The sequence below is a fragment of the Bufo gargarizans genome, chromosome 3 (genome assembly GCF_014858855.1).
Source record: "Bufo gargarizans isolate SCDJY-AF-19 chromosome 3, ASM1485885v1, whole genome shotgun sequence".
In the NCBI taxonomy this organism is placed as follows: Eukaryota; Metazoa; Chordata; class Amphibia; order Anura; family Bufonidae; genus Bufo; species Bufo gargarizans.
This window is the reverse complement of record NC_058082.1, coordinates 236161292-236187716: the sequence shown is the minus strand read 5'-3', so window position 1 is coordinate 236187716 and position 26425 is coordinate 236161292.

Sequence of the window (26425 nt, the reverse complement as noted above, 5' to 3'; positions counted from 1 at the left end):
TTTTCACACTCTTCCATTAGAGTCTTTGCTGTCTTGTAACCCTCTGGGACACTAAGATTATTAGCCATATCTGTCAGTTGTCCACAAGTTTTGTCATTCAACACCAAAGAATACAATTTCCTGACGTCAGTTTCTCCTAGTCCTTACCTAGAGCTTCCTCACCTGTACCAGTTTACTCTAGAAGACTGAAATAATTTTTCCAGCAAACCCAACTCAGTTTTCCACAGAACTTCCCCACTATATACCTAGTGTATTCTGCACTGAGCCTCAGCTTATTCAACCCCACGGGGGTTCCAGGGCTCCTGATTTCCATGTTTGGTGTTCTTAGTTATTTTCCACAAAACATACCGGACAACATATATCTATATCAGCAATCCCAAAACCATTCTAAACTATTCCTAGTTTACTGTCTCAAACGTCATAGTCAAAAGTCTTACCCAAAAATCATAGGAATATCATCACTTTAGAGTTCTTTACCAAAAACAGGCTGGACTGTAAATCAGGAGATGAGCCACAGATTTTAGCAAGATAAAGTCTCTTACCTTGCAGCTCTGCTTTAAGTGTATCTGTACATTCTCTGACTGTCTGACCGTGGCTATTGGGGTGTCGAAGGAAAGCCGATTAGTCCAGCCCCTACGTTGGAAGTCAAGAATTTGTTGGGGAAATTACCCCCGCTTCTATGATTATTGGGGTCCAAATCCATGTTATATGTGCACATAGAGAAATTCTGATACAGACACAATGGTTGTAATCAGTAATCTGAATTTATTAGGTTACAGACAAATCTTTATATTAGACTAGCTGACATCCAGCAGCTGTGGGCGTTACATAACTTGAGCAAAAAAACACAAAGCACAGTGAAACAAAACAAGACATCTTATCAGTAGAGATGTTGCGAACATAAAATTTTCCGTTCGCGAACGGCGAACGCTAATTTCTACAAATGTTTGCGAACGGGCGAACCGGGCGAACCGCCATAGACTTCTATAGGCAGGCAAATTTTAAAACCCACAAGGGACTCTTTCTGGCCACAATAGTGATGTAAAAGTTGTTTCAAGGGGACTAACACCTGGACTGTGGCATGACGGAGGGGGATCCATGACAAAACTCCCATGGAAAATTACATAGTTGACACATAGTTGGATTTTAATCCATAAAGGGCATAAATCACCTAAAAATCCATTTTTTTTTTTGAACAAAGTGGTTTAAAACATCCAGTGTGTGTATATGATCAGGTATGATGTTGTATCCATCAGGTAGTGTAAGGGTTACGCCCGCTTCACAGACATTGACAGACCAAACTCCCCTTTTAATGCACCGCAAACAGTCTATTTGCCCAACCGCAAACTCCCCATTTGTACAAGGTTGGATACCAAGCTAGCCATGTCCCGTTGATGTCATTTAAGGTTTCTTCCTCCACCCAGCCACGTACAACACCAAGGGTCCCGGAAAGGTGAATTGAATTGATTTTTCGAACGGGGAGATGGTTAAAAAACCGCTGGCTCCCTCCCCTTTGTTTGAATCCACGGTCACTGCGTCTGTGCCGTGCAATTTACTGTCCCACCCGATATGAGTGGTATTTTCTATAGTTTTCTCTTCTCATCAATTTAATCCCTGTTACATCCCCAATCTGGGGTCCATTTATTAAATGGATTTTTCGAACGGGGAGATGGTTAAAAAAAACGCTGGCTCCCTCCCCTTTGTTTGAATCCACACCACGGTCACTGCGTCTGCGCCGTGCCATTTTATTGTCACACCTGATATGAGTGGTATTTTCTGTAGTACTATTCTCATCAGTTTAATCCCTGTTACGTGACATCCCCAATCTGGGGTCCATTTATTAAATTGATTTTTGAATGGGGAGATGGTTAAAAAAACGCTGGCTCCCTCCCCTTTGTTTGAATCCACGCCACGGTCACTGCGTCTGCACCGTGCCATTTTATTGTCACACCCGATATGAGTGGTATTTTCTGTAGTACTATTCTCATCAGTTTAATCCCTGTTACGTGACATCCCCAATCTGGGGTCCATTTATTAAATTGATTTTTCGAACGGGGAGATGGTTAAAAAAACGCTGGCTCCCTCCCCTTTGTTTGAATCCACGCCACGGTCACTGCGTCTGCGCCGTGCCATTTAATTGTCACACCCGATATGAGTGCTATTTTCTGTAGTACTATTCTCATCAGTTTAATCCCTGTTACGTGACATCCCCAATCTGGGGTCCATTTATTAAATAGATTTTTCGAACGGGGAGATGGTTAAAAAAACTCTGGCTCCCTCACCTTTGTTTGAAACCACGCCACGGTCACTGCGTCTGCGCTGTGCAATTTACTGTCACACCCGATATGAGTGCTATTTTCTGTAGTACTATTCTCATCAGTTTAATCCCTGTTACGTCCCATATCAGGGTGGGATTGCCTTTTGCAAAAAAATATTTAGGCCAGGTACCTTCAACTGCCTTCACAGAGACAGACCAAACTCTGATACACCAAACTGAATTGATTTTAGGAACCTGGAGATGGAAAAAGCAGCTTGGTCAGTCCTCTTACTCCCAAGTTGGGGCACTGCGCGTGCACGGAGCAATGTGCTGTAACACCCTATATGAGTGGTGTCTTAACTAGTACTATTCCTATCAGTTTAATCCCTGTTACGTCCCCTATCCGGGAACGTGTGTCGAATTGATTAACCATTGTTTAATTAACGAACCATTACGACATCCTGGAATAATTTACTTCTGAGCTTTGTACTTGCTTTGTATTGGAATTGATGGGGATTTTTGAAATTGTCTGCATTATTTCTAATAAACTATTAAGAGACTTTATTATGATTTTTTAATTCTATGTATTAAAAACCCACCCATACAACTATTTTCTATGAAATAACATCCAGTCGATCGCTTTTGGTCTGATCATAACGAAGCAACGGCCTTATCATCTGGGGTGTGGCAACATTGCCAACACTCATAGAGGTGATGATCGTTTCATTGTGATACGCAAGCCCCTTCACCACAACAAGGTAACGATCACGAAAGGGGAATTGACACTTGTATGTGCCTTTTTTTTTGTTTTGTTTTTGCAGCCACAGTGCAGCACCAGAGGCCAGAAAAATTAGGCATGTACACATGCCTGAAAAATAATGTTATTGTTGCAGCCACTGTTGTAGCAGCGCCCGGAAAAATTGATGTTTTCAAGGCAGAAAGGTGACTAAAACTTTGCGGCTTGAATCCTAGTTGGTGGCGGAGAATTCACGAAAGTCATCCGGTATGCAGACATTAAATACAGCAGCGTGGGGACCATTTTGAGGCCAAGGCATGTCAGGCCTTTTGTTAGTTAAACGTATCCCCTATTGTCAGTCCCTTCGGGATCCATGCCTCATTCATCTTAATGAAGGTGAGGTAATCAACACTTTTTTGAACGAGGCGACTTCTTTTGTCAGTGACAATGCCTCCTGCTGCACTAAAGGTCCTTTCTGACAGGACACTTGAAGCGGGGCAGGCCAGAAGTTCTATCGCAAACTGGGATAGTTCAGGCCACAGGTCAAGCCTGCACACCCAGTAGTCAAGGGGTTCATCGCTCCTCAGAGTGTCGATATCTGCAGTTAAGGCGAGGTAGTCTGCAACCTGTCGGTCGAGTCGTTCTCTAAGGCTGGATCCCGAAGGGCTGTGGCGATGTGTACGACTGAAAAAGCTCTGCATGTCCTCAATCAACAACACATCTGTAAAGCGTCCTGTCATTGCCGCCGTGGTCGTGGTAGGAGGAGGATTACTTTCCCCTCTTCCCCTGTTAGATTCCCATTGTGCTGTGACATCCCCCTTATAAGCTGTGTAAAGCATATTTTTTAGTTTGGTTTTGAACTGCTGCATCCTTTCTGACTTCCGGTAATTTGGTAACATTTCCACCACTTTCTGCTTATACCGGGGGTCTAGTAGCGTGGCCACCCAGTACAAGTCGCTCTCCTTCATCCTTTTTATACGAGGGTCCCTCAACAGACATGACAGCATGAAAGACCCCATTTGCACAAGGTTGGATGCCGAGCTACTCATTTCCCGTTCCTCCTCCTCACTGATGTCATTGACGGTCTGTTCTTCCCCCCAGCCACGTACAACACCACGGGTCCCAGATAGGTGACAACAACGAGCACCCTGGGATGCCTGCTGTGGTTGGTCTTCCTCCTCCTCAAAGCCACATTCCTCCTCTGACTCCTCTTCCTCATAGTGATGATGACAAGGTCCGGCAAGTGATGATGACAAGGCTGTTTCTGGTGGTGATGGTGACCACAACTCTTCCTCTTCACGCTCATCTACAGCCTGATCCGGCACTCTTCGCAGGGCACGCTCCAAGAAGAAAACAAATGGGATGAGGTCGCTGATGGTGCCTTCGGTGCAACTGACTAGGTTTGTCACCTCCTCAAAAGGACGCATGAGCCTACAGGCATTGCGCATGAGGGTCCAGTAATGTGGCAAAAAAATTCCCAGCTCCGCAGAGGCTGTCCTAGCACCCCGGTCATACAAATACTCATTGACGGCTTTTTCTTGTTGGAACAGGTGGTCGAACATTAGGAGTGTTGAATTCCAACGTGTCGGGCTGTCGCAAATCAAGCGCCTCACTGGCATGTTGTTTCGGCGCTGAATGTCTGAAAAGTGCGCCATGGCCGTGTAGGAATGCCTGAAATGGCCACACACCTTCCTGGCCTGCTTGAGGACGTCCTGTAAGCCTGGGTACTTAGACACAAAGCGTTGTACGATGAGATTCAACACATGTGCCATGCACGCACATGTGACAACTTGCCCAAATTCAATGCCGTCAACAAATTGCTTCCATTGTCACACACCACTTTGCCAATCTCCAGTTGGTGCGGGGTCAGCCACTGATCCACCTGTGCGTTCAGGGCGACAGGAGTGCTGTTCCGGTGTGGCTCTCTGCTTTCAGGCAAGTCAACCCCAAGACAGCGTGACACTGTCGTATCCGGGATGTGGAATAGCCCCTGGGGAGCTGGGGGGATTCAGTTGATGTGCAGCCAGACGCCAGAGCAGGACTCAGCCGAGGAGGTTATGGAAGAGTATGGTGTATGAGGAGTAGAGGAAGTGGCAGTAGGCCTACCTGCAAGTCGTGGCGGTGTCACCAACTCCGCTGCAGAGCCACGCATTCCATGCTTGGCAGCCGTCAGCAGGTTGACCCAATGCGCAGTGTAGGTGATATACCTGCCCTGACAGTGCTTTTCAGACCAGGTATCAGTGGTCAGATGGACCCTTGCCCCAACACTGTATGCCAGAGATGCCATGACTTCCTTTTCAATCACTGAGTAGAGGTTTGGGTTTGCCTTATTAGAAAAAAGATTTCGTCTGAGTACCTTCCACTGTGGTGTCCCAATAGCGACAATTTTTTTGAAGGACTCAGACTCCACCAGCTAGTATGGTAAAAGCTGGCGGGCTAAGAGTTCCGCCAAGCCAGCTGTCAGACGCCGGGCAAGGGGGTGACTCTGTGACATTGGCTTCTTACGCTCAAACATTTCCTTTACAGACACCTGACTGTGGGCAGATGAGATGGTGAATGTGAGAGGCGGAGTGGCGGGTGGTTGAGAGGGGGCAAGGAGGACAGCAGTGGTTGACGTGGCTGAAGATGCTGGACCAGGAGGAGGATGATGGCTTTTAGCTTGTGTGCTGCTTCTACTCGTCATCATGTGTTGATCCCATAAGTGTTTGTGATGTGCGATCATGTGCCTTCGCAAAGCAGTTGTACCTAGGTGGGTGTTGGATTTCCCACGACTCAGTTTCTTTTGGCACAGGTTGCAAATGGCATCGCTGTTGTCAGAGGCAGACGCACAAAAAAAAAATGCCACACTGCTAAATAACTCCTCTGAGGGATCAAGTGAAGCGGCTGTGGTGGCTGTGGTGGTAGTGGTGGTGGTGGCGGGAGAGTGGTAACTTGAGAGCGGGTGACCAAAGCTGAGCTGGAGGAGGATGGTGCGTCAAGGTTCTTAGCGGAAGTTGTTGAATATTGGGAGTCCTGAGTAAGCCAGTCAACTATTTTCTCTGAATTTTTGGGGTTCAGGGTACGTGGCCTCTGAACACTGGGCATTATTCCAGGGCCAGTGGAAATCACAGCACCACGACGGCCACTGCGGGGTGGCCTGCCTCTGTCTGTAATTTTTTTTTAATGTGAAGTGGTACTTTGTGTGCAAGGTACTGTGCCAACCTATATAAGTGGTGGGCACTGGGCAGTGGGCACAGTACAGTATGTGTGGCCCTGACACACACGGGCTTGCAAATGTGATTATATCACAGACATTTTTTTAAAAGATTTTTTTTAATCTGCAAGGTATTTGAGTGAATTACACCCTGTAACGGTATGAGTGCAGGCCTAGCCACTAGCAGTATACAGTATGTGTGGCCCTGACACACACGGGCTTGCAAATGTGATTATATCACAGAAAAAATGTTAATAGATTTTTTTTTATCTGCAAGGCATTTGAGTGAATGACACCCTGTAATGGTATGAGTGCAGGCCTAGCCACTAGCAGTATACAGTATGTGTGGCCCTGACACACACGGGCTTGCAAATGTGATTATATCACAGAAATTTTTTTATTAGATTTTTTTTTTTATCTGCAAGGCATTTGAGTGAATGACACCCTGTAATGGTATGAGTGCAGGCCTAGCCACTAGCCAGTGGCCAGTATACAGTATGTGTGGCCCTGACACACACGGGCTTGCAAATGTGATTATATCACAAAAAAATTAAATAGATTTTTTTTATCTGCAAGGTATTTGAGTGAATGACACCCTGTAACGGTATGAGTGCAGGCCTAGCCACTAGCCAGTGGCCAGTATACAGTATGTGTGGCCCTGACACACACGGGCATGCAAATGTGATTATATCACAGAAAAAAATTAAATAGTTTTTTTTATCTGCAAGGTATTTGAGTGAATGACACCCTGTAACGGTATGAGTGCAGGCCTAGCCACTAGTCAGTGGCCACAATACAGTATGTGTGGGCCTGACACACACGGGCTTGCAAATGTGATTATGTCACAGAAAAATATTAAATATATATTTTTTTTTATCTGCGAGGTATTTTCTGTCACACCCTGTATGAATGGTGTGCAGTGCACACAGTGCTGTCTGTGACTGAGCCTGCAGCCTCTCACACACGGGCAGCCAGGCAACTGCAATATATATATATATATATTTAAAAAAAAAGCACACTGATGTACCAGCCCTGAAAAGGGCTTTTTGGGGTGCTGTCAGGACGCTGTCCTTGCAGCAGATGAGTCTGTGGACACAGAACAATGCCCTAGCTAATGCTTTCCCTATTGAATCAGCAGCAGCAGTAGCACTGTCCCTCCTCTCACTGTGAATGCAGCTTCCAAATGAATCTAAAATGGATGCTGTCCCGGAGGTGGGAGGGTCTGGGAGGGAGGGTCTGCTGCTGATTGGCTGGAATGTGTCTGCTGACTGTGAGGTACAGGGTCAAAGTTTACTCAATGATGATGTATAGGGGGGCGGACATCGCATACGTTCGCCCGCAGCGGCAAACGTGAACAAGCTATGTTCGCCGGGAACTATTTGCCGGCGAATAGTTCGGGACATCACTACTTATCAGAAAAGAGGATGTGAAAGTAACCAGTAAGAATTTCCATTTCTGAGTTCCATTTCTGAAGGTGGGGGGGTCAACTGCTCCCTCGCACCTGCTAAAAAGCTGACATTCACTAACCTCTTAGTGAACTCTGGTTCACAGACAAGATGGCGTTCTATCTCTCACACCTGTCACACAGGAATGGTTTCAGGAACACAACGAAGAATTCAAGGTGTTGACTTAGCCTTTAACCACTTAGTGACCACCAATATGCCTCTTTACGACAGTCACTAACATGTTAGGATAGGCAGCCACCTTTTTACAGTGGCCTAGTCTAGGGTCTGCTCTGAAGGAAAAAAACTGAGCTTAGCTGTCTTATGATAGATGGGCTCCTACTCTAATAGCCTTGATAGGCAGACGCTCCAATCCCTGCCATTTAACTCCTTAGATGTTGCAGCCAATAGCGATCCTGACATCTAAGTGGTTTCAGGGGGTGGGGGTTTCCCTTAGTCACCCATCAGCACCGTTGCAAATGAGATTCCAGGGTGACGATATCTGAGGAGGTCCAGTGAAGGCCCCAGGCCTGCCCTCTGTACATGCCTATTATCCTTTGCCCAAGGATCCAATCTATCCCTCTGCAGCAGTATACTACAGTTACCTCATTTAAACACCTTCCACATTTAGTATATGATATCAATCACAAAAACTTAGGAGGTCATTTATTAAGACTGGCGTTTTATAAGGTTATTTGCGCCGCAATTATCAGGTATATCTGATAATAAATGACCACCTTAATCACAAAAATATGACATAATCATAAACTTATGACAATATTAGACAGTAGCATTTCCTTCCCTCTTAGGCACAGCAAGGGTTGATAGAATATTTAGTACATGTATCACTCCAGCTGCTGTGAAACTACAATTCCCAGCATACATACTTAGCTGTTTTTGTAACTCCCACAGAAGTGAAATGAGAATTCTGGGAGTTGTAGTTTCAGAACAGCTGGGGTACTGAAGGCAGGGCCGGTGCTACCATAAGGCAGACCAAGCGTCCGCCTTAGGGCGCACCCTGGGGAGGGCGGAAAAATGTGACATGGAGGGGGAGAAATGTGACATGGGGGTCTGATGGCTGACATTGGGGGCTGATGGCTGGGGGATGATGTCTGACATGGGGTTCTGATCTGAGGTCTGATTAACATTTGGGGTCTGATTGGGGCTGTGAGCTGAGGTCTGATTAACATTGGGGTCTTATTGCTGATCTGACCTGAGGTGTAATGGAAAATATTTTTTTCTTATTATCCTCCTCTAAAACCTAGGTGTGTCTTAGAGGGCGAAAAATATGGTCCTTAAACCAGCCATTGTCTGAAGCAGAGAGAAGATACCAGGACCACAGAGAGGAGAAGCGTGGGGGGGGGGGGGGCAAAATGTAGCTTCGCTTGTGTTGGCAAAAATCCTTGCACCGGCCCTGACTGAAGGTTGCTGATCTAGTACATCGGGACTTTTTGATTAAAATAATAAATTATATGCTAAGTTTTTGAAAAGGGGATACTAAAAAGAAAATGAAAAAGAGGAGAATCATGAAAAAGGAAATATGAATGAAAAATAAAAATTTGTATTTATTAGCACATATGATTGACACTAGGATATTAAAAATGTATTTAACAGGTACTGGGGAATATTACAGAACGTCCTGAAATATGGATATTTGTTCAGGGATAAAATAATGGTAGCGCATAGAAAAGGAAAAAGTATCAATGTTTATTTAATAAGAGCAGATGTATGCAAGAAAAACTAACGAAATGATAGACAACAGCGATCAAGGACTTTGAAGAAAGGTACCGACCCATGTTTAAACTGTCAACAGTGTAACTCTGTCATAAAAGGTGATATTATCTATCACCCAATGAATGGCAAGAAAATAATGCTAAAACACTACTGTACATGCATTACAAAATCAGTAATATATCTGTTAAAATGCCCTTTTGGGAAAAACAATGTGGGTCAAGCATTGAGATAGATAAAAATAAGCTTAAATAAGCATAAATCATCTATAAAAACATATAAAGAAAAAATTAGTAAAGAAACATTTTATGTATGGAGAAACTGGTGTGGCAAGACATTTTATATATTTTTTTAAACAACATAATGTCAGTGAATTAAGATGGCAGATATTAGAATATGTAGAGAGCAAAAAAGGAGTTGACACCAAGACATTATTGCAGAGGGAAGCATTTTAGATTCCGCATCTTGAGACACTGAGCCCAAGAGGGTTAAATGAGCTCTGCAATTTAAACGTATTTTTATAAAATTGAGTCAAAAAGTATAGGCTACTGCCTAATATAATCATGATTTTATGATTAAGTCACATTTTATTAAGAGATTAAGAGGTATTTTTATTAAGACCAGTGTTTTAGACACTGGTCTTAATAGGCCCTATAGCTGGCGGTCGCCTTGTAGCCTCTACGTAACTTCGGCACATCCAGCGCCAATTCTAAGTAATGTAAGCTAGCTTCCTTGCTGTCTTACATTTAGACAATTTTCTACACCAAGCGTAAAAAATAATGAATGAGACAGGCCTGCCAGACCGCCCCCTTCATCGCCCACGCCCAGGCCCATTTTTTTAGACCTGCCGTGCGACAGAATCTGCGCAAGATATACACCACAAAAATGGTGTATATCTGGTTATAAATGACCTCCTAAGTTTTTGTGACGTTCCATATGTGGAAGGTATTTAAATGAGGTAACTGATGCAATGATGACGATGCTTGAGAAATGTTGCATGGAAGGTGCTTGATCTCCCTGTTGTGGAGTGCACGGAGAATTCATGAAAATGCAAGAATTATGGAACTTTGGCAAATCATATGGACTAAAGTTTTTTCTCTCAAAAATGTTTTATTGAGATTTTGAAAATACAAAACAGTAGTGACAATACAATGCCATCAAATACAGAGTCTGAATATACAGATGTATGCTTTGGTAAGGATGTTGGTCATCCATTATATGGCCTAGCCATTTCAGTTGTAGATGACAGAACAAAGCCAGCAATATATGGCATTAGTACAATAGTATTGTCAGGCAATGGCAAGGGGTAAAGAAAAATATAAAACAGTACATTTATTATGAAATGCATAAGGAAAAAATTGAAATAAAAAAAAACACAAAAAGGATGTAGAACAAAACATCTGAGGTATTCTGGATAAGAACTACAATGACCATGCATAGGTCTGTTGTCAACCGGGCATAACACTAGGATCATCACGGCTATCAAGATCACCAGATAAAAAAAATGAAAAAGAAAACTAAAGTCAGGACGTTAAGTGTGGGCCAATGGACCAGAGCCTCCACTGTGATTCAAATTGCTTATAAGAATTATGTTGGTAAGCAAACATTTTTTCATAGTGATATGTAGAGTTGAAAACAGCAGTGACCTCTTGGATCAGAAAAGGGAAAGACTGCTTCCAGTGGCAAGTAATAACTAATTTCGTTGCCATTAAAGCATGCATAATGATTGTACGAACATGGTATGGGAATTTGGGATTTGGGCATTATTGAGGAATAGGAGCACCGATTCCAGTAATAGAGAAAGAGATATTTTAGTCAATTCCCTGATCAGATTAGAAACTGATTTCCACAGTGAGGTATACCCTGGGTAAGACCAGAGAATATATAGAAGAGAGCTCCTGGCACCACACTTCCTCCAGAAAAAGGGTGAAACAGAAGGATATATAACATGTAATCTGGAGGGGTATAGTACTATCTTAGAGATGTCTTAAAGACTGCCCCCCACATATCTAAAACCTTTACTTAAGGGTAAAAGCAGATTGCCACTGTTTGGGTATGAAGGATCTATGAAGATTAGATTCCCAACAAAGTAGAAGAGGGGTTTTCTCGAATAAGCTAGTATTGGTAAGAATAAAAAAAAAAAACAGTTTTTTTAGGTGCTCTTGTATTAAAAAGCAGTTAGGGTTGGGTGATGTAAGCAGTGGTCCCCAACCGCCGCACCGTGGCCCAGGACTGGTCCCTGGAAGATTGTTTGCCGGGCCGCGGCAATCAGGGCCGTCTTTAACGCGGTACTAATGAACAGTGATGAGCGTCAGGGGCAATATTAGAATTTGTGATATTTCACAAATATTTGGGCGAATATTCATCATATATTAGCAAATTCGAGAATTTGTGATCTCCAGTCATTATTTTCTTGATTGCAAAAATCGGCATTCGGAAAATTTGCGATAAAAATTAAAATTTGCGATCAACACTACTAAAGTCAAAGATATTGCAGCCTTCTCATTGGCCCACAAGCAAGAAGCAGTGAGGGATCATGGGTACTTATGAAAAACAAATCTAGAATATTCGCGATTACGAAGATATAGCACTATATTCTAGATATTCACGAATTCTCGAAGTGCCAATATTCGCGATAAGAATTTGCGATTAAAATATTCGCGATCAACACTACTAATGAAGTGCTTCCACTTACCACTTCCTGGTTCTCGGCTTGGCTGTCGGCTGTGCAGGGCTGCACACAGCATGAGGGTGCACTGTGACCTCACACTGTGCGCCGCGCCCGCGATACACAGCCGACAGCAGGATGAAGAGGATCGCGATGGTGAGGCGTGGTGGCGTCCAGGAGCAGGAGAGGTAAGTGTTGTTTTTTTTTTACTTTATTTGTGCTGATGGCTGGGGGCTGATGGCTGACATGGGGGGCTGATGGCTGCCTGAGATGGGGGCTGATGGCTGGCTGTATGGGCGCTGATGGCTGGCTGACATGGGGGGCTGATGGCTGTCTGACATGGGGGCTGATGGCTGGCTGACAAGGGGGATGATGGCTGGCTGAAGTGGGGGGCTGATGGCTGGCTGACATGGGGGCTGATGGCTGGCTGACATGGGGGCTAATGGCTGACATGGGGGTCCTGCCCCAGAATACCCCACCCGGTCCCTGGGGAAATTGTCTTGCATTAAACTGGTCCTTGGTGCAAAAAAGGTTGGGGACCACTGATGTAAGGGATAGATATAGAGGGTTTATGACTTTGGAGAAAAGAACAGATCTGGAGGAATTTATAGAAGTCCCTATAAGGTAGAAATGGAAAGGTGAGGTTACCTCCAGGGTCTAATAGGTCTTTAACCCCTTCCAGTAATATCACGTACATGTAGGTGGGGGAATGTGGTGCCTTACAGCATCCCCACGTGCATGTACTTGATCGGGTTTCACTGTCAGCGCACGGAGCGATGCGCTGACAGTTCAGTGAAGCCAACACGCTGGGGTTGCTAGGCAACCAGTGACGCCGGCATAACTGAATCGGAGCGCTGACCTGCCTGCGATCACAGTGATTGGTCCATTACTGCAGATGGACCAATCGCAGAGCATCGGGGCAGGTTAGGGGGGTTAGGGAGGGACTATGTGCTTCTCCTTCTCTGATCGTCCCAATTCCTGTCAGGGAAGCGATAAGAGAAGGAGATAGTGTCAAACGCTGCAGTACAGTATTACTTACCAGAGAGAATTAACCCCTTGTGTGCCGAAAAGCTGCTTCTGTGCCCAAATCAGTGACACAAATCAGTTCTGTGCCTCATCCCCTGCCTCATACATAATTAACTCCTAATTAACCCTTTCAGTGCCGATTTGCCACTCTTCTATGCCTGATTTGCCTGTCAGTGACAGATCAGTCCTGTCCAGTCCTGTCATCATCACCTCATCCAGAAACCTGCCACTACAGCCTGTCCGTCCGTCAAGACACACGTCACTTCCACCTGTCTGTCCGTCAAGACAACTGTCCGTCTGTCAAGACACCTGTCACTCCAGCCTGTCCGTCAGTCAAGACACCTGTCCATCCATCAAGACACCTGTCAGTCCAGTCTGTCCATCAAGACACCTGTCACTCCAGCCTGTCCATCCATCAAGACACCTGTCACACCAGCCTGTCCATTCGTCAAGTCACCTGTCACACTAGCCTGTCCGTCCGTCAAGTCACCTTTCACACCAGCCTATCCGTCTGTCAAGACACCCCACACACTCCCAAGTTACATAAAAAATAAACAAAAACTGTCACTACGTGTGCCATCCTCCTGTGTACATACTCGTGTCCTGTGCTTGAGTGGCACCATTCTGTAAAATATAAGTCTCTTATGTCCCATGTGGATTTGTGCCACCTATAACTGTAAAATAATACATTAATTAACCCCTTTTCTGCCCCAGTAAGGATATTGGCACTACTATGTGCCCCATACTAGACCCCCTGGCTCATTGCCTGCCATCTGTGCTACCTGTAACACCTGTCAATAACTGCCAAGTGACTCAGGGAGTTTTTATCTTGTCCTAAAGTATATACAGTATTTTAGCTGTTCTATTACAAAAAAAAAAGATAAAAAAAAGACATTAAAAAATCTACGTTAGGTTACAGTTTTAAATGACTAAACAGCTTTTCACTGCCGAAGAGGCATATGCTGTGCTTTTTGAGGACTCCAACAGTGCAGATGAAGTGACATTTTAGGTTCATCTTCCTCAGATGATTCATCTAATGATGAACCCCCTCATAGGCGTCCTAGGGGTAGTGCGCCATTGCAGCCCCGTACAAGTGATCCCCACAGATAACTATGTGCCCCTAGCGCCTGAATTTACAGCCACTCCAGGCATCAAGTAGATACCACAGGTTTCAGTGAAATTAATTTTTTCCAATTATTCTTCACTGATGACCTAATTAACTTGATGGTGGAAAAAACAAATATATATGCAGAGCAATTTATTGCCTCCAATCCAGACAGTTATATGACAAGGATCCACAAATGGACCCCTACTAACACGACTGAAATGCAAAGGTTTTGGGGACTTCAACTAAGCATGGGCATTATAAAAAAAAAAAAAAGAACAAAGATATTCTTTATCACACCCCTCTTCACTTGCCATGCCCCGGGCCCGTTTCGAAGCTCTTCTAAGATTTCTACACTTCGGCAATAATGAATGCCCACCCCCAAACGACCCCAATTATGACACTTTAAAATTAGGCCAGTGGTTGACCACTACAATTCTAAATTTGGTCAAGTATATACCCCCCAAAAATGCCTCTCAGTGGATGAATCATTGGTCCACTTCAAAGGCCGATTACATTTCCGCCAGTACCTGCCCAATAAAAGGGCTAGGTATGGCGTGAAGTTGTATAAGGCCTGTGAAAGTATATCCAGGTTCACATTGTGCCTTCGTATTTATGAGGAAAAAGATTCAAAAATTGAGCCATCCGCTTGTCCCCCGGTTCTGGGTATAAGTGGGAAGATAGTATGGAATTCAGTCCACCCCCTGCTTGACCATGGATACCATCTATATTTGGGCAAATTTTACAATAGTGTCCCTCTCCTGAAGTGCCTTGCTGCCAGAGGCATAGGCACATGTGGCACAATTAGAAGAAATCAAAAAGGGCTCCCTAAATATTCTATAGACCAGACAGTGCGTCGTGGGGAAAGCAGGGCTGCTTGTTCAGAAAATTTGATGCTGCTAAAATACAAGGACAAACGGGATGTTCTTTTGTTAACTACCATCCATGCAGATCAGTCCACCCCAGTCCCAGTCCGAGGAACCACAGAGCAGAACATCAAGCCTGTGTGTATCCAGGATAACAACAAGTTCATAGGTGGAGTGGATCTTTCAGAACAAGTACTACAGACCTACCGTAAGAAAATGGTGTGGTACAAAAAACTAGCTCTATACAGTCAGGTCCATAAATATTGGGACAACGACACAATTGTAAAACAGTTGCATATGTGAATCCCACTTGTTAAGGAACCAAAAGTAATGGGACAATTGGCTTCTCAGCTGTTCCATGGCCAGGTGTGTGTTATTCCCTCATTATCCCAACTACAATGGGCAGATAAAAGGTCTAGAGTTCATTTCAAGTGTGCTATTTGCATTTGGAATCTGTTGCTGTCAACTCTTAAGATGAGATCCAAAGAGCTGTCACTATCAGTGAAACACAACAAACCCATCAGAGAGATAGCAAAAACATTAGGCGTGGACAAAACAACTGTTTGGAACATTCGTAAAAAGAAGGAACGCACTGGTGAGCTCGGCAACACCAAAAGACCCAGAAGACCATGGAAAACAACTGTGGTGGATGCCCGAAGAATTCTTTCCCTGGTGAAGAAAACACCCTTCATAACAGTTGGCCAGATCAAGAACACTCTCCGAGAGGTAGGTGTATGTGTGTCAAAGTCAGCAATCAAGAAAATACTTCACCAGAGTGAATGCAAAGGGTTCACCACAAGATGTAAACCATTGGTGAGCCTCAAAAACAGGAAGGCCAGATTAGAGTTTGCCAAACAACATCTAAAAAAGCCTTCACAGTTCTGGAACAACATCCTATGGCCAGATGAGACCAAGATCAACTTGTACCAGAGTGATGGGAAGAGAAGAGAATGGAGAAGGAAAGGAACTACTCATGATCCTAAGCATACCACCTCATCAGTGAAGCATGGTGGTGGTAGTGTCATGGCGTGGGGATGTATGGCTGCCAATGGAACTGGTTCTCTTATATTAATTGATGATGTGACTGCTGACAAAAGCAGCAGGATGAATTCTGAAGTGTTTCAGGCAATATTATCTGCTCATACTTCGCCAAATGCTTCAGAACTCATTGGACGGGTCTTCACAGTGCAGATTGACAATGACCCAAAGGACACTGCAAAAGCAACCAAAGAGTTTTTTAAGGGAAAGAAGTGGAATGTTATGCAATGGCCAAGTCAATCACCTGATCTGAATCCGATTGAGCATGCATTTCACTTGCTGAAGACAAAACTGAAGGGAACATGCCCCAAGAACAAGCAGGAACTGAAGACAGTTGCAGTAGAGGCCTGGCAGAGCATCACCAGGCTTCAGGCTGTATTTGACTGCAAAGGATTTGCAGCCAAGTATTAAAAAGTGAAAGTTTGATTTATAATTATTATTCTGTCCCATTACTTTTGGTTACTTAACATGTGGGAGGCACATATGCAAACTGTTGCAATTCCTACACTGTTCACCTGATTTGGATGTAAATACCCTCAAATTAAAGCTGACAGTCTGCAGTTAAAGCCCATCTTGTTTGTTTCATTTCAAATCCATTGTGGTGGTGTATAGAGCCAAAAATGTTAGAATCGTGTCGATGTCCCAATATTTATGGACCTGACTGTACCTAACCCAAGTCTCACTATATAATGCCTTTGTCATCCAAAGAACAGCTGGTTATGGGGGGATCTTCTTGGAATTTCAGGAAAAAATAATAAAAAAATGATTTTTGGCGTTCAGGAAGGAGAGGGCAGTTTTTCAGCCAGCAGTGCTTCTGGGGTCTCAAGAATAATACATGGGCAGCATTTCCCTGGAGTACTTCTCCCCACAGAAAAAAAATGCTACCCCATAAAAGGAGTCGAATTTGCTTGGTTAAAGGGATTAGGAAAGACACCACTCACTACTGTCAGACCTGCCCCTCTAAACCGGGCCTCTGCATTGGTGAGTGCTTTCAAGTTTATCACACCTCCACTGATATCCATTAAGTCCATTTCATTAATTTCTTAATTAATCCATGGGAAGACATTTTCAGTTTAGCATTTTTCCATTTGGCAATCCAATAATGACTCCCCCCTCCAAAAAATAAATAAAAAAATAAAAAATTCCCAATATACCCCTAGATGAATACATTGAAAGATGTTATTTTATTAAATGAGGCATTTCTTCAATTTCCTTTTATGTTCTGGCACCCCTAGAGCTTTGTCTTCAAATGTGACATGGTGCCTGAAAATTATTGCAGCGAAATCTGCCTTCCAAAAGCCACACGGTGTGCGTCCCATTCTGAGCCCGCTGTGTGCCCATACAGCACTTTACAACCACATATGGGGTGCTGACGTATTCAGGAGAAAATGGGTAACAGATTATGGGGTACATTTTCTCCTGATACCACTTGTTAAAATGAAAAATTTGGGCCTAAACGAGATATTCTTGTAAAATATGAAATGTTTCATTTTCACTGCCAAGTCTTTCTAAATTCTATGAAACGGCTATTAGGCCAAAGAGCTCAGTGCACCCCCTGAAAAATTCCTTGGGGGGTGTATTCTCCATAATGGGGTCACTTTAGTTTTTTTTTCACTGTTGGGGTGCCTCAGGGTGTCTTTAAATGCGACATGGTGCCTGAAAATTATTCCAGCAAAATCTGCCTTCCAAAAGCTACACAGTGTTCCTCCCATTCTGAGCCCGCTGTGTGCTCATACAGCACTTTACAACCACATATGGGGTGTTGTCGTATTCAGGAGAAAATGAGTAACAGATTATGGGGTGCATTTTCTCCTGATACTCCTTGTTAAAATAAAAAAATTGGGCCTAAAGCGAGATATTCTTGTAAAATATGACATTTTACATTTTCACTGCCAAGTCTTTCTAAATTCTATGAAACGACTATTGGGCCAAAGTGCTCAGTGCACCCCTTTAAAAATTCCTTGGGGGGTGTATTTTCCATAATGAGGTCACTTTTTTTTTTTTTTTTTCACTGTTGGGGTGCCTCAACCTGTCTTCAAATGCGACATGGTGCCTGAAAATTATTCCAGTGAAATCTGCCTTCCAAAAGCCACACGGTGTTCCTCCCATTCTGAGCCCTGCTATATGTACATACAGCACTTTGCAAGCACATATGGGCACCTCGTGAAACGGCAATTAGTGTTTCACAAGGTGGATGATGATGATGATGAGTCAACAGTAATTAGTGTCTTAAGAGGTTAATGATGAGACACAGTTGTCTATAATTGAGGTTGTTGTTAGGTCAACAAGTCAGGAGGATGACCAGAGTAAGAAAGTGGAAGAGGAGGCGGTGGACAAGGAAATCACTGACCCAACCTGTGAAGGTGGCAAGCCGAGCAAGCAAGGACAGCAGTACCGAGGCAGGAGGGATCCGCAGCACCGCAACAGGCTGGAAGAGGCAGTGGGGTGGCAAAATTGAGAAGGTGGGCCACACCAAACAGGCCCGTAACTATTCCCCGCCACTCAACCTACAACCAGGCATGGTTGTGTCTGATAATGGCCATAACTTGGCGGTTGCTTTGGAGCTTGGCAAGCTCACACACATACCATGCCTAGCCCACGTGTTCAACTTAGTGGTTCAGTGGTTTCTCAAAACCCACCCGAATTTGCCTGGGCTACTGGTGAAGGTGTGCAACGTGTGTGCCCATTTCCAGCTGCCGCCGGTCTGGCAATGCTGCAGCAGCGCTTGCAATTGCCAGCTCACTGACTGTTGTGCAATGTGAGCACTCCAAGTTACACATGTTGGCCAGCTTCCAGTCAGCTTCTGCTCTTCACAAGTGATGAGTGGGCATGGATGTCTGACCTCTGTGAGGTTTTATGCAACTTTGAGGAATCAACACAGAGGGTGAGCAGCGATGCCGCTATTATCAGCGTAACCATCCCACTTCTCTGTCTACTCAAACGCTCGCTGCTCACAATGAAGGAGGACACTTTGCATGTGGAAGAGTACACAGGGTGATAGCCAGACCATCCTCAGTTCGTCTTCTCAGCGCGAATCGGATGATGTTGAGGAGCATGAGACGGTTGTCTCTGCGACAGAGGGTAGTACCCAAAGCAGGTTTATTCCACCTGCTAAGTGTGGATGGGCCAAAGAGGAGGAAGAGGATGAGGAGATTGAGAGTCATCCTCCTGATGAGGACAGTGAAGTCTTGTCTGTTGGGACTCTGGCACACATGGCTGACTTTATGGTATGTTGCCTTTACCGTGACCCTTGCGTTATACGCATTTTGGCCAACACCAATTACTGGTTGTTCATCCTTCTCGACCCCCCGCTACAAAGAGAACTTCTCATCTCTCATTCCTGTGGTGGAGAGGACTAGCAAAATGGTGCAATACCGGAAGGTCCTTGTGGAAAAAAATGCTCCAGCTGACAAAACTGGCAGAAGAGTATATAGTTCCTTGGGCAACCGAGGAGGGGAGACAAGGGGAATACACAGAAGTTCCAACAGAGGCAAGGCAACACTCTCCAAGGCCTGGGACAGTTTCCCTGGGGTCAGGGCAAGCAGAATTCATGCAATTCTGTGAAACTAATCCAAGGTTAGGGAAGGCAGCAAAAGTTCAGTACAGTAGACAGGCTGAGGTGAGGACAGTGCAGTATCAGAGTTGGTTTACAGGCAGAAGTTCAGTACACAGGCAGACAATCAGAACAGCACACCATAACTAGTTAAACTAGGAACCTCAAACTAGGAAGCGCAGGCAAAGAGTGCAAGGTAAATCCAGTATGTATAGAAAAATCTGATTAATAATTAGAAGCAGTCATGCAACTGTAATGCCCTGGAGTAGGAATACTTTGAAGTATGGACATTTGCCCCTGCTATCCCTATGCAAAGTCATCAACACCTTACTTTATTACATTTTAAAGGGTTAACTTGTACTGACTTATACTGTTTAATACTGGGTAACTGCATGTTATATGTTTGTTTTGATATATATCCTGTTCACTTGCACTGTATTTTCACGGCACTGTAGAAAGGGTTAAAGAATACTGAGAGACTTTTGGAACTTTCTAGCTAATAATGAGGAGCAGGTAATTTTCCACAGTTACCATAAGAGTTAAAGAACAGTATGTTTTGGAGGGAAAAAGCTAGACTCCTGAAAGCTAGAGTCCTGGAAATTATATAGCCCCCATTGAGCCCTGATCTCAAAATCATTGAATATGTGTAATGACCGGGGTCACGCACAGGGAGGGAAAAGGGAAAGCCCTGCCCAAGGGAGAGGGAAAGGTGGTGACCCCTGACTCACCTTGCGGCTGGCACCTGACTGCCCTGACGTCTCTAGACGGGTTCCTCACCCGTGCGGCGATCACGTGCCTAAACCCTGGCTTTCCCTAAAATGAGCCCTAGATAGTGAACGGCCCGGTGGGATCGCTAGTCCGCACCATTGACACTAAGAGGGAAACACCAGGGAGAGGACAGACAATACAGACAAACACATAAACCCAGGTGGGCGACCACAGCAGACCCCAAAGGTCCAACAGGGATCCGGAGGGAAACGTTCTGGACCAACAACCAGAGAACGCAGCAACACAGCTCCAGTGGGTCAGTATAGATGTCCAGGCAGGAAGCTCTATATCTGGCAACCAGAGAAGTGTGAGAGGGGAATATAAGGAGGTTGGGAGTGCTGGACAAGGAACAGCTGAGGAGAAGGAGCTAAGGATCCCTGAGTGAGCCAAAAAGGGTTGCAAAGCAAACCCAGAAAGCTACCATAAGGAAACAGCCCTATCTTACATAGAGCGCGCAGCCAACCGCTGCGACTTCCTGACCCCGGGTATAACGGAGTCAGGAGTGGGTCTTGACACCCTCGTGACAATATGTCTGGGATTCATGAAGGATTTTAGCAAGCCTATATCCACAAGTTCCTTTGAAAACTGTGTGCAAGTGTACCTAGAAGAATTGATGCTGTTTTGAAGGCATCAAAGCAGCTAGTTCTGTCAGAAATAGTTTTAGGCAGCATTTGCTGAACCATAATATGAGTGACAGTCAAAACATATTGTCTGAGGCTGTGTATTACTTTCTTTGTGTATGTGTGTTAGAATAGCCCTTCTTGGATAAATGATGAACACATAAATGTTGCTATTCTTACTGCACAGTTATATAAATACAAACATCTATATATAACTGCAATTGTTCTATGGGTTTCTTCCAGGTAGTCTACTGTACCCCTATTCTCCCTTCCCAGTGTAATGAAAGGTCAAAAGGGTTGTCTATTTGCATACATTTTTCTTGAAAGCTTTGGCTTTACTTTGTGTACACATACCATTTCAGTTGTAAACAATAGTTTGTATCCTGCCACCTAGTGGTAAATATATGTTTTTAAAAGTTAACTGTGTTAAAGGGTTTCTGTAACCAGATTTAACCCTATTACGCTAGCTGACATTAACGATATGCTAATGTCAGCTAAACCTAACTAGCCTATTCCTACTTTTATCTATGTCCCCATTACGCCAGAAATCTAACTTTTATAATATGCGAATTAGCCTTTTAGGAGCGGGGGGGTTGTTCTTGCTCCTAGAGGCTCTGTTATCCCACCTTTGTCGCCTCCCTCCAAGTCCTGATTGACAGGGCCAGGCAGTGCTCGCATCTGTCTGCTAGCCCTGTGCTCTGGTGAAATCCCGCACCGTTCAGCCGAATACTGAATGGCGCGACATTTCACCAGAGCACAGGGCTGGCAGGCAGATGTAGAAAAATGCACTATTTTCTAAATTAGAATTTCTCTGCTTTTAAGACAGATACTGCCACCTCATAAAATAGTCATTACTTAGACCTCTTTAACACGGGCTTCGCGTGTGAGGGCCGGATAAGATACGGGTGCGTTGCGGGAAAATGCACGATTTTTCCGTGCAAGTGCAAAGCGTTTTAATGCGTTTTGCACGCGCATGAGAAAAATCTGCATGTTTGGTACCCAAACCTAAACTTCTTCACAGAAGTTCGGGTTTGGGTTAGGTGCTGTGTAGATTTTATTATTTTCCCTTATAACATGGTTATAAGGGAAAATAATAGCATTCTTAATACAGAATGCTTAGTAAAATAGGGATGAAGGGGTTGAAAAAATAAATTTTACTCACCTTATCTACTTGTTCGCTCTGCCCGGCTTCTCTTCTTTCTTCTTCTTTGATGAGCTGGGAGAAAAGGACCTTTGGTGATGTTACTGCGCACATCACATGGTCTATCACATGATCCATCACCATGGTGGCATCACCACAGGTCCTTTTCCTCCTGGTCATCAAAGAAGAAGACAGAAGAGAAGCCGGGCTGCGCGAACAAGTGGATAAAGTGAGTTCATTTATTATTATTTTTTTTTTAACCCCTCCATCCCTATTTTACTAAGCATTCTGTATTAAGAATACTATTATTTTACCTTTTAACCATGTTATAAGGGAAAATAATAATGATCGGGTCCCCATCCCGATCATCTCCTAGCAACCAGGGTGGATACATTTTTTTTATTTAAATCAGATTGTTTTTATTTAAATCAGATTTTTTTATATATAAAATGCTTTTAGAGGAAAATATATTACCATCCAAAGGTTATTCCATCATGAAATAAAGATTATTTTTTTAATTATGTAGAATAAGGCTGTAAATGTTTAATTTTTTTAGTAAATAAATTCCATTAATCCATTCACAATGTCATGCTCTTCCAGAGGTTTTTGTAAGGGTACTTTCACACTTGCATTTTTCTTTTCCGGTATAGAGTTCCGTCACAGGGGCTCTATCCCGGAAAAGAACTGATCAGGCATATCCCCATGCATTCTGAATGGAGAGTAATCCGTTCAGGATGCATCAGGTTGTCTTCAGTTCAGTCGTTTTGACTGATCAGGCAAAAGTTTAAACCGTAGCATGCTACGGCTTTATCTCCGGCGAAAAAAAACTGAAGACTTGCCTGAATGCCGGATCCGGCATTTTCCCCCATAGGAATGTATTAGTGCCGGATCCGGCATTCAAAATGCCGGAATGCTGGATCCGTCCTTCCGGCCTGCGTATGCGCAGACCGGTAAAAATTTGAAAAAAGATACAAGACGGATCCGTCTGTCCGCATGACAAGCGGAGAGATGGATCCGCTCTTGCAATGCATTTGTAAGACGGATCCGCATACGGACCCGTCTCACAAATGCTTTCAGTCACATGCAGATCGGCGGATCCGGCGGGCAGTTCCGACGACGGAACTGCCCGCCTGATCACACTGTCGCAAGTGTGATAGTAGCCTAAGATTATTGGGCAGTTTCTCTGCCTACAAGATATTATCACAGATGCTTTGTTTACTTTTGCAGTTCTCAAAACTGAATTTGACTCAGCAGAGATCACATGCCTCTTCTTCACAGCAAAAATGTTATAACATGAACAAAGTTGAGAAAAAGACCTTAATCCTAACTTCTACAAACCTATGAATACAGAATCAACCTAATCAAACTAATATGAAAAGTTGTTATTCTAAAAATCTTCATCTACTTGCATATTATAAGTTATACCAGCAAGAATTAGTCTTTATGTAGAAAACTACAGGGTGGGCCATTTATATGGATACACCTTAATAAAATGGGAATGGTTGGTGATATTAACTTCCTGTTTGTGGCACATTAGTATATGTGAGGGGGGAAACTTTCAAGATGGGTGGTGACCATGGCGGCCATTTTGAAGTCGTCCATTTTGAATCCAACTTTTGTTTTTTCAATAGGAAGAGGGTCATGTGACACATCAAACTTTGCAAGAAAAACAATGGTGTGCTTGGTTTTAACGTGACTTTATTCTTTCATGAGTTATTAACAAGTTTCTGACCACTTATAAAATGTGTTCAATGTGCTGCCCATTGTGTTGGATTGTCAATGCAACCCTCTTCTCCCACTCTTCACACACTGATAGCAACACCGCAGGAGAAATGCTAGCACAGGCTTCCAGTATCCGTAGTTTCAGGTGCTGCACATCTCGTATCTTCACAGCATATGCTGTGTTAGCCATCAAAGTTGACTTGGGTCTAATCATAAGGGCATTATCCTGGCAGTCGCCTGGATTTTACCCTTTAATCCCTGTACAGGGATCTAAACTTCACTCCAGGGGAATCTCCATACTGCTACCCCTGGGAATTGTCTCTGATGCAGGGCTCTGAGGGGTCAGGCAAAATAGTAGTCAGGAACAGGCCGAGATCAGGGCTAGCAGAGTCTGTGCAATATGGTAAACAATCTGAGGTCAGGGCAGGCACTGAAGGGTCAATACAGAGATCGGACACAGGCCAGGTCATGCAGCAGAGGGTCAGAGTACAGTAAACAGGCAGAGGTCAATACACGGGAAGATAAAAAGATACAGCACACCTAGAAGGAACTTAGCAAGCTAAGTAATCTAACTACTCATGTGCCCTGCAATAGGTGAAGGTGCCTGATGCACCCCAGGGTTACCAGCCATTGGCTGGTAAAGATTAGCACTCATGTGCGCTGAGCTTTTAAGAACCCTACAGGCAGAGGTAGAGAGGCTTTGCTGATAAGCAGGCCTCAGCCTGTGTGGTGTGACAGAACAAACTGGCAGCCGGACCTGTTGGGAAGAAGACAGCAAGAGACGGGTGATGGATGACGGGTGAGGTGAGATGAGCAGCGGCAGCTCGTTGTCACTGCTGTAACAGTACACCTTTATGCCCTGTCTTCTTTGGTGCACATTGCTGCAGGAATTTTTTTAGAAGAACATTAATGTTTTCATCTGGATCCCAGCATTTTATTTCTGGACCATGGCTCTTCCAGTCCACCAAGAAGAAGGTTGTCTCAATATTAATTTGGGTTTTGGGATGTAGTCTGGAAATTGATGCAATAATTCTAAATTTTAATACATTTAGAAGCTAGTTTGGGAGATCGTTTTTGGCATATATGTGGATGTAAATTGTTTATTCAAGTCTAGTTCCCAAGCAGCTATAAAGGGCTGAGTAGTGGTGGGATGAGACAGCAACAGTTGTCTGTATGTTGTGCATATAATTTTCTTTTGTGACCAGGTTTTGTGACCAAAATGAATTTGGTATAAGTAAAGAGACTGGAAGGCACAACTTATAACAAAACTGAATTCCACTGTTTCAGCCCCACGATGCCAAATGAAGCGTGATGCCAACTTGTATGAAAGTTGAATATCTTGAGTCTGATTTTTCTTTGTAGAAAGCCAGACCTTGTCTCCAGGATAAAATTGATGCAGAGTCCTGTGCTTGTGATGACCTTTTTCATGCAAGCAAAGGCTTTAAACAAAAACATTTTGGTTTCTTGCCAGATTTGGGTCAAGTTATTGATAGTGGACTGAGCAGCCTGAACTCCAGAGGAGACAGTCACAGGAAGGCATCAGCACTTAATATGAAATGCTCATATTGGAATACTCACTAAAATGGTTGTTGTAAGAAAATTCTGGCCTGGGATGTAAAGTAGCTCAATCATCTTTAGATTGTAGACGGTAGGCTGTTTAAAAGCCCAGTTTGATATCCAATAGCTTGCAGATGGCTCTCCAAAGTTTAGAGGTAAACTGCACCCCCCAATGAGACACAATATGCAAGGGAAACTTACCGTATGTAACCTGACACTGTGTTTTACAAACAACTTAAGCAGTTGAATAGCAGACAGAAGGCTAGAGGTATGAAATAAGCCATCCTCAATATTCGATCCGACAGTACCGAGTTAGCCTTGCACTCAGAGGAAGAAGGCCGGTCGGTGATAAAATCCATTGCAATATGCTGCCATGGGACATCAGGAACTGGCAATAGGTGTAGGAGTCCAACAGTTTTTTGTTTACAAGACTTTTTTTGGGTACAAATATGGCCAGCGACTAGAAAGTCTCGAACATCTTTAGAAATTGTAGGCCACTGGTAATATCAAGTTATCAGATCTACTGATAAGAACAGAGTCACTGATGATTTTAGAGCGATGCCCCCAGACCACAACTTGCTTTCTTTAGGACACGGGGACAAATGTTTTCCAGGTGAGATGTCCTTTAGCTAAACTGGAGCAACATGAATGATGTGGGCAGGATCGATCAGTTGGGGGTGTTTGGGGTTCGATGAGTAGGATCAAAAGAATGGAACAGTTAAGTGATCAGTGGAAACAATAATAGGATGACAGGCACCCTCCAGCAGATGACACCACTCTTCAAAGACCAACCTAAAGTAACTGTCACCAATGAAATAATCTCATTCTGCTTAGAGAAGAAACCAAAGGTGTGCCTTTTGCTAGAGGTTCCAGCGTAAGAATGGATCCAGCTCCCATGGAGGAGGTGACCACCAGAAAAAAACATGCTTGGCTTGAATATATCCAGACGATAAAGAATTGATGCAGAGGAGAAGGCTTGCTTGAGAGACTGGAAGGCAGATT